A 9,092-nucleotide genomic window follows, 5' to 3' on the forward strand; every position below is an offset into this window, starting at 1 on the left:
GGACAGGGACAGGGACAGGGACAGGGACAGGGACAGGGACAGGGACAGGGACAGGGACAGGGACAGGGACAGGGACAGGGACAGGGACGTTGGGGGAACAGACCCAACCGGTCTGCACTTGGTCTAGTATATATTGTAATAGCTGGGGTCCCAGCCCCAAGCCTTGCGATACCCCACTAGTCACTGCCTGCCATACTGAAAAGGACCCGTTTACTCCTACTCTTTGCTTCCTGTCTGCCAGCCAGTTCTCTATGCACTTCAATACTGAACCCGCAATACCGTGTGCTTTAAGTTTGTATACTAATCTCATATGTGGGACCTTGTCGAAAGCCTTCTGAAAGTCCAGATATAACACATCCACTGGTTCTCCCTTAACCACTCTACTACTTCCATCCTCGAAAAATTATATAAGATTCGTCAGACATGATTTACCTTTCATAAATCCGTGCTGACTTTGTCCAATAATTTCACCATTTTCCAAATGTGGTGCTATCCCATCTTTAATAACTGATTCAACCAGTTTCCCCACTACCGATGTTGGACTAACTGGTGTGTCATTCGCCGTTTTCTCTCAGGGAATCAAGCGACATACGAGACGCTGTTCCTCCATTTTTTCCTCAATTTTTTTGCGTGGCCTCGCTCGAACAGTTGAGGAGGACAACGACAGAAAGGTTTATATGGGAATGGGAACAGGTGTTAAAATGTTTGCCCACCGGAAGAACGTAAAGGTAAATGCGGAAATTGATTTGTTACCGTACATAGGATCATACAATCACAGGGTCATAGAGTGATACAGTGTGGTATCAGGACCTTAGGCACAACTCGGCCACACCGGCCAACAATATCCCAGATACTTGCCTCCGCTTGGTCCATATCCCTCCAAATCTCTCCTATCCATGTACCCGTCTAACTATTTCTTAAACGATGGGATAGTCCCAGCCTCGACTAGCTCCAGTGGCAGCTTGTTCCATACACCCACCACCCTTTATATGAAAATATTTCCCCACGGATTCCTATTAAATATGTTTCCCTTCTCCTTGAACCTATGTCCTCTGGAAGTCGATTCTCTGGGCAAACGACTCTGTGCATCTAACCCATATATTCATCTCATGATTTTGTATTTCTGGCTCTCCTCACCTATAGCTTTACTTTCGATAGAAGTTTTCCGCATACAGAATGTATTTTAATCACGGTATCTGTATGAAACTTTACACAATCCGCTGCTAAAACAGCAGATTCTCTTTAAACCGAAAACCTCGTCAATGAGCAATGGTACGTTTTTTCAATGATGAAAGGAAATCATCAAACAACACGTTGAACCTATTCAACTGAAAATCTTCACTCGTTTTGAAAACAATATGTTCCAGGCATATGTATACTTATTCGTGAAAACACAGAAGTTGGATGATTGAACGGGGCACATGGGAAAACCTACAAGAGGTGAGAATTAATTGAGCCCATGAACCTACTAAGCAGCTGGGCGTGTCCGACAGGGCGAATGGACATAAAATGTCAACACATTAAATGCTGTTATTTCATATAGACCCTACAGCAAAGCAACGCATGAAGACCAGCTGGTCACTCGTTTTTGTTATATTATTTTAACTTACACTTTACCGATTTAAATATCTTTCCAGTGCAAATGATCGGATAAGTTAGCACACGGAACAGCTCCTCTCTGAACTTGCTCTGGGTCACGGTGTAAATGGCCGTGTTGGTGCAGGAGCTCAGCAACTGAAGCATCAGTTGCGAACAGGAAGGCACTACAACGGGTGGTGAAAACCGCTCAGCACATCATCGGTGCCCCGCTCCCTGCCATGGATGCCCTACACCGAAAACGGTGTCTGAAACGAGCTGGGAAGATCATTAAAGACCCCTCCCACCCCAACCATGGACTGTTTGCCCTCCTCCCATCAGGGAGGCGGTACAGGGGCCTCAGGTCTCGTACCAGTAGGATGAGGAACAGCTTCTACAATCATACCGTCGCATTGCTGAACTCGGAGTCCCGTCGATAGATCCTCCGGTCCCTCCGTCCCCATTGTTTAATTATTCTGTGTTTTTTATTGTTCTGTATCCTCTTTTTTTTTTATTTCTATATTGCACTACTACGGACTGACGCAAAACTGCATTTCGTTGTACCCATACTCAGTATTTGTGCAATGACATTAAAGTTGAATTGAATCAGTCCAACCCTTTCCAATGCGGCCAAAGGGTTTCCCCAGGCCTTGCGCATAAACAGTTTTAAACTTCGATACGCAATGAAATGTGCAACACTTGTGGCCCAGAGCAGGATGAAGGAGCTCGAGATTGCCAGAAGTAAAACGACCGACCGTCTGCGGTTCACCATCTCCTGGTCTTTCTTTTTCTCGCCACCGCTGAGGTCCCGGAGGTTCCTGCGGACCCGACTGGCCACGGAAATACGTCTGACGGTGAGCGCGTTAAACAACAAAATCAGGCAGAATGGAATCACCGGGGTGAACAACTGTTCGGCCCAAGAGAAGACCAACCATTCAGTATGAACGTAAACATGTACGCTTTTGAGGCAGCCGTGCTCTCCACCCATTCCGAGATAAGAAGTGTATGCAAAGGGCAAGGGTAGATTTTTGAGACAGATGAACGTGCTCACTGTCAGGATAACAATCATCGCGGTTCTGTCGGTGCAATATTTGGTTTTAATTTTCTGAGTTGAAATCGCAACAAAGCGATCAAAGGTGAAAGCGACTGTTAACCATACAGAACAATTCACGGTGACCGATGCAAGGTAGATGGATATTTTGCACACAGGAGTGTAGGGCAAGGAGGCATGCCACCAATACATATCAGCAATCCGGTGACATATCCCCTCACAGAAAATCACAGAGAGGTCCGCGGTAGCCATGGCTACCATGTAACGAGTGATGCACTTGGAGAGGCCGCACATGCCACGGGACAGGATCACAATCGCCATCAGATTCAATGGGAAAGAGTGAAAACAGAAACTGATTAATTGTGTGGTGTACAGGTTGGTGGGAGAGAGCAGACAGAGTAATTTAAACCGGTGTCGCCAGTGGTAGAGACTGTTTATTTAACGAATCAATATTTGGGTCAATCATCTGTCAATCGTTTGCCAGAAAGATGTTCATTCAGTAAATTATTAAATTCCTGATTACCAAAAGTAGTGGGATTGCTTTATGTAGAAAATAATTACATAAAGATGAATATATTGGTACAAGAGGCAATCCGATTTTGGAAATCAGGAATTTAATCTGCAAATGGTTAAAATTCCACTTACCAAGATTAGTGGGATTGCCTTTTGTACTAACCTTCACAACATTATGCCAATCGTTTGATTTTGATGTAAAATATAGAATATTTTCAAGCGGTCAGTCAGTGTCTCTAAAAACAATGGAATTAGCAATCCAAAGTACCGTCTATCAAACCAGAATTAAGAGGGGATCCCCCAAATATCCAATATGTGATTTCAATTTCATAATGGTACATTCAAATGCGCAGTGTCGTTTTTATTGCTGAGACGTGGGCGACTTTTGCGTCGGGTCATTGAGTCAATCGTGGTCTGGATTAACGCGGTCTGTTTTCCATTGGGCCTTTCGAGAATGCATCTCACAACACGAGGCCAAGGAAAGGGATTCAGTGAAGCGCAGTAAATATAATTACAAACGCCCTTCACAAACACGGCTAACAACATAACGGGCAAGTGTTTTCTGCCGAACAGCGGGCGGACCTGTGTACTGCACCTGACAAGAGCCATTGCTGCAGTATCTCAGTGGCGCAAGTAATATCTCTGGAGGCCATAGATAGGCGACGTAGTAAAATCAATACGGGCATTGATTTTAGTAAAAAGCCGTGAGGGCTACATTTCTGCCAGCTTCAATGAGCGGCATCCATCACATATACCAACGCGCTACCTCGCTCCTAAGGTGGATATCGCTTACTTTATTTCAGTTTAGGGATTCAGCGCGAAAACACGACCACCGGCCCACCTAATCCGCACCGATCGCGCACACTCACAACAGCCGACACACACAAGGGACTATTTATTTTACTTTTATTGAGCGTGGGAGCAAACCAAAGATCTCGGGGAAAACACAAAAGGATACGGGGAGAACGTACAAACTCCGTACAGACAAGCGCTTTAAGACAGTTGCTCTAGCGCTGCGCCAGCGTGCCGCCCTAACCCCTGCTGGGCTACTCGCTATGTCCTCTTAACCTTTAATATTCTGCGCTTTTCTAACATGAGATGTGCCGACAATTACCTACCAGGGATACCGATTGCTGCCAGAATCGGATAATACACAAGTCCTATTTTTACCTAGATCGGAATATCGTGCATTTTAATGCGAGGGTCCAGGCGATCACTCATTGTGCTGCCGCTCAGCGGTTGTCAGCGAAAGAAACAAATATCTGGCATATTTATAATGTATATAAAGGGAAAAACAGGCAACGAGATTACATCCCTGTGGACATTACTTACACACTTTTGAACAAACATCTACTGTTTTCCCTGTAATACTCAAAATCATGTTATTCTTAAACTGTGCCCCCCTAATTCTGGACTCCCCCAACATCGGGAACATGGTTCGAGACCCTAGCGTGTCCAAACCCTTAATAACCTTATACGTTTAAATAAGATCCCCTCTCATTCTTCCAAATTCCAGAGTGTGCAAGCTCAGTCGCTCCATTCTCTCAGCAATTAACAGCCCCACCATCCCGTGAATTAACCGTGTGAACGAACGCTGCATTCCCTCACTAGCAAGACTGTTGGACCGGCTAGATGCAGAAAAATGTTCCGGATATTGGGAGAGTCCGGAAACAGATGTCCCAGTTTAAGAATAAGTGGTAGGCCATTAAGAAACATAGAAAGAGAGAAATCGGTGCTGGAGTAGGCCATTCGGTCCTTCGAGCCAGAACCGCCATTCAATGTGATCATGGCAGATCATCTAAATCAGTTCCCCGTTCCTGTTTATTCCCCATATCCCTTGATTCCTTCAGCCCCAAGAGCTAAATCTAACTCTCTCTTGAAACATCCAGTGAATTGTCCTCCACTATATTCTGTGGCAGAAAACTCCACAGATTCACAACTCTCTGGGTAAAAATAGAATTTCCCTCATCTCAGTCCAAAGTTACCTCTCCTTATTCTTAAACTTTGACTCCCTGTTCTGGACTCCCCCAACATCGGGAACATGTTTCCTGCATCTAGCCCATCCAACCCTTTTAGAATAGTATGTTTCTATAAAATCTCCTCTCATCCTTCAAAATACCAGTGAATACAAGCACACTCAACCCATTCTTTCATCATATGCCAGTCCCGCCATCGCGGGAACTAACCTGGAGAACCGACGCTGCACTTCCTCAATAGCAATCAAGTCCTTCCACAAATTAGGAGACCAAATCATTCACAAATGTGGTCTCAACAGGGCCCAAAACAACTTAGGACTGAGATAAGAAAAATCTGTTTCACCCAGAGAGTTGTGAATCTGTGGAATGCTCTACCACAGAAGGCAATGGAGGGCAATTCACGGGAAGTTTTCACGAGAGAGTTAGATTTAGCCCTTAGGGCTAAACGAAACAAGGGATAGAAACATAGAAACATAGAAAATAGGTGCAGGAGTAGGCCATTCGGCCCTTCGAGCCTGCACCGCCACTCGATATGATCATGGCTGATCATCCAACTTAGTATCCCATCCCTGCCTTCTCTCCATACCCCCTGATCCCTTTAGCCACAAGGGCCACATTTAACTCCCTCTTAAATATAGCCAAATGAACTGGCCTCAACTACCTTCTGTGGCAGAGAATTCCAGAAATTCACCACTCTCTGTGTAAAAAATGAATTTCTCATCTCGGTCCAAAAAGACTTCCCCCTTATCCTTAAACTGTGACCCCTAGTTCTGGACTTCCGCAACATCGGGAATAATCTTCCTGCATCTAGCCAGTCCAACTCCTTAAGAATTTTGTAAGTTTCTATAAGATCCCCCCTCAATCTTATGCATTCCAGCGTGTACAAGCCGAGCCTATCCAGTCTTTCTTCATATGAAAGTCCTGCCATCCCAGGAATCAGTCTGGTGAACCTTCTCTGTACTCCCTCTGTGGCAGCACTAAAAATAGCGGCAAGCGGTCAATGCCCGAGAGCACCGAGTACGCGTTGGAGCCGCTGGGCCTGGGTCGCGAGCGGCCAGTCCCCGGAGAGGACTGGTCCGCGTTGGAGCACCCCAGGCCCAAGTGGAGAAGGAGCGGCACAGTGCAGGAAGCACTGCACCGCGTTTGTAAAAACTACCAGACCTGCGGCTGCGAGCGGCCAGCTCCCCGAGAGGACTGCACCGCATTGGAGCACCGCAGGCCCAAGTAGAGAAGGAGCGGTACAGTGCGGGAAGCACTGCACAGCGTTAAAACTGCCATACCTGCGGGTTGCGAGCGGCCAGCTCCCCGAGGGACTGAACCGCGTTGGAGCACCGCAGGCTAACGGCAGTACGGGCGGCTCAGTGCTGTGAGCACTGCAGCGCGCTTTGGAGCACCGCAGGCCAACGGGGATACAGGCGGCACAGTGACCGTGTACACTGCATCGCATTGGCACTGCGGAGCCTGCACCTGCGAGAACATACCGTTTTGCAGTGATGCAGATCCAAGAATAAATCCTCCAGTGGGTAAGTCCCATAGCAGCACCTTATACAGGGCTGTATTTCACTTCTACTATTACAGGGAAGTGGTTGAGGAAAAGACAGACTCAGGGAGAAGGAAGCAGCCCCTTTTCTATAGGGCTATAATCATGCTTCCCTCTCCCCAGTAGACTCTTCTGTCAGAAGAGTGCTGGGGTCAAGTCTAGGGCAAACCCTGGACAGGTAAACAGATGTAAGAGCTGTAACAATGAGATGATGCCTTTTCTAAGTCACAAAGTACATAGAGTGCATTATTGGTCCTTTCCTGATAGAAATACAGGAATACGTATGTTGTGACTGAAGGATTTAGCAGTCCAAAAATTTACTGACAAATTCCATTCCCATCTGGGAAGTCACACGGGAATGTCTGTCTATGTTTCAGGGGGAACAACAGTACAGCTGTGAGTAAAGCTTGCTGGGAAAGACCTACAAACCAGGTTAGAAGCCAGCTTAGACCATATGTTTTCTATCTACTGCAGGGGCAAACATCAGCTGACACCATAGCTGTCACTTGCCAGCGGGGATTGTAAATCCCTGAATGTACTAAACTAATCAATTTATGCATCTGGTTACATCCAACCGGGATTGACGCGGGCCTGTGTAAACACGAAACCTCCTAGCAAAATCTTTTTATTTGGGGGTGACCCATCTAGAAGGTCAAGGAGTTGGACAATGAAGCCAAACTGGAGCTCATCTAATCGTCCAAACATCATCCTCAAAGGTATCGCCCCTATGCTGGAAGATGTGTACACCCACAACACACGGCCTCGGGGATCCAGAAGAAAACAGTAAAACCAGAAGGAAGCAAGGAGGTTGGTGCGAGAAGACATCGAATAAATAACTTTTTGACACTCCTATCTTAAACAGTATCCGGGGATACACAATAGAATTTTACAACACATAATCTTCTAGTCCAGCTGATATATCGAGAGAGGAATTTGGAGGCGAACACCAAATGGATATTGGGCTATAGTATTTGCTGATGTTTCTACACGATATGTAACACCAGATGCCGATCTATCAAAGGTCAAAGGTATTTTATTAGTCACATTCACATACACCCAGGTGTAGTGAAGTGAAATGCTTTTTGCCATTTTGCAGCACACAAAAAAAGAATACAGACATAACACCAATGAGAGTCTTAAACACATAGAACATCCCCCCACAATGGCTCCCACCATGAGGGAAGGCACAAAGTCCAGGCCCCTACCCCAGTTCACCCATAGTCGGGCCTATTGAGGCCTCCACAGTTGCCTCAACGGAGGCCCGATGTTCCTGGCCGTTCTCGCCGGGTGATGTTGCTCCGGCGTCGGGAGAGTCCTCTCAGCTGCTTGGGAACCCTGGAACGGCCGTCTCCGTACTGCAGGCCGCGGCTTCCAAAGCCAACAAGGCCGCGCCGGAAGGAGCTCCACAACTGGCGATCTCGTCGCGAGATCCCAGGCTCCCGATGTTAAGTTCAGCGCCGCCGCCCGCAGCTGGTCGCTCCACAGTCCCGCAGCTCCGCGCTGATTTACCCGGCGGTCTCAGCTCACCGGAGTTCCAGCGCGGCGAGCCAGGCAAGGCATCGCCCGCTCCGCGCTAGCACTGGGCCGCCGCCGAAAGCCGTGGTTCTGGGCGGTCCCCCACAGGAAACGCCGCTCCAGGCCCGCTGGTAGGCCGCGAGGTCGAAGCTGCAGCCCGGAGAAAAGCTGCCTCTCCGACCAGGTAGGGACACTGAAAGGTAGTTTCCCCCTTCCCCCACCCCCCCGCCCCCCACATAAAAAAAGTCTAGACCTCCAACAAAACACTTAACTAACTAAAATAAAAAATAAAAAGATGAAGAGACAGACAGCTGCTGGCTGGGCAGCCGTGCACACTACTCGTATCCAGACATAATCACCTATTACCAAATATGTCATATGGGATACAAACACTGGACATCAGCAAGAGATGGGGTTTTAGCTGCAATGCAAGGGAAGAATTATTATCTACGCATTCCCTTCCTAACAAAATAGGATATGGCGCTTGACGCATCAATCATAGATCAGATCTCGGCTTTTTGGCTAAGATCAAGTATAATATCTGTTCTTATCAGTTTAAATGTCCGATATGTCCATTATCTAGGGACCATATTATAAAATTAAATTAATAAATAAATAAATAGAAAAGATTTTTTTTTAAAAAAGTGAAAAATAAATAAAACGATATATTCGTTTTAAGAACAGAAACCTTTTCTATTGTTAAGTATATTCGTTTTAAGAACGAAAATGGCAAGCATTGATTCAAAGGATGCTTACAATTTCAGTACCCATAACAGGTGACCACGGACGTTATTTTTATCTAATTGGATGGCTCAGCTCTAGCAGTATAGAGCACTACCTAATGTGTTTACATTAGCACCTAGGTTATTTACACAATATGACAACCAGCCACACAATGGTAATGGCTTCTTTGGATGACATA

General features: G+C 46.4%; 1 pseudogene; it reads left to right on the forward strand.

Moving 5' to 3' along the window:
• Nucleotides 1-8,672: 8,672 nt before the first annotated feature.
• LOC116981681 lies at nt 8,673-8,783 on the forward strand (annotated as a pseudogene).
• The last annotated feature ends 309 nt before the right edge of the window (nt 8,784-9,092 follow it).

Source organism: Amblyraja radiata, chromosome 15 (genome assembly GCF_010909765.2).
Source record: "Amblyraja radiata isolate CabotCenter1 chromosome 15, sAmbRad1.1.pri, whole genome shotgun sequence".
Taxonomy (NCBI): domain Eukaryota; kingdom Metazoa; phylum Chordata; class Chondrichthyes; order Rajiformes; family Rajidae; genus Amblyraja; species Amblyraja radiata.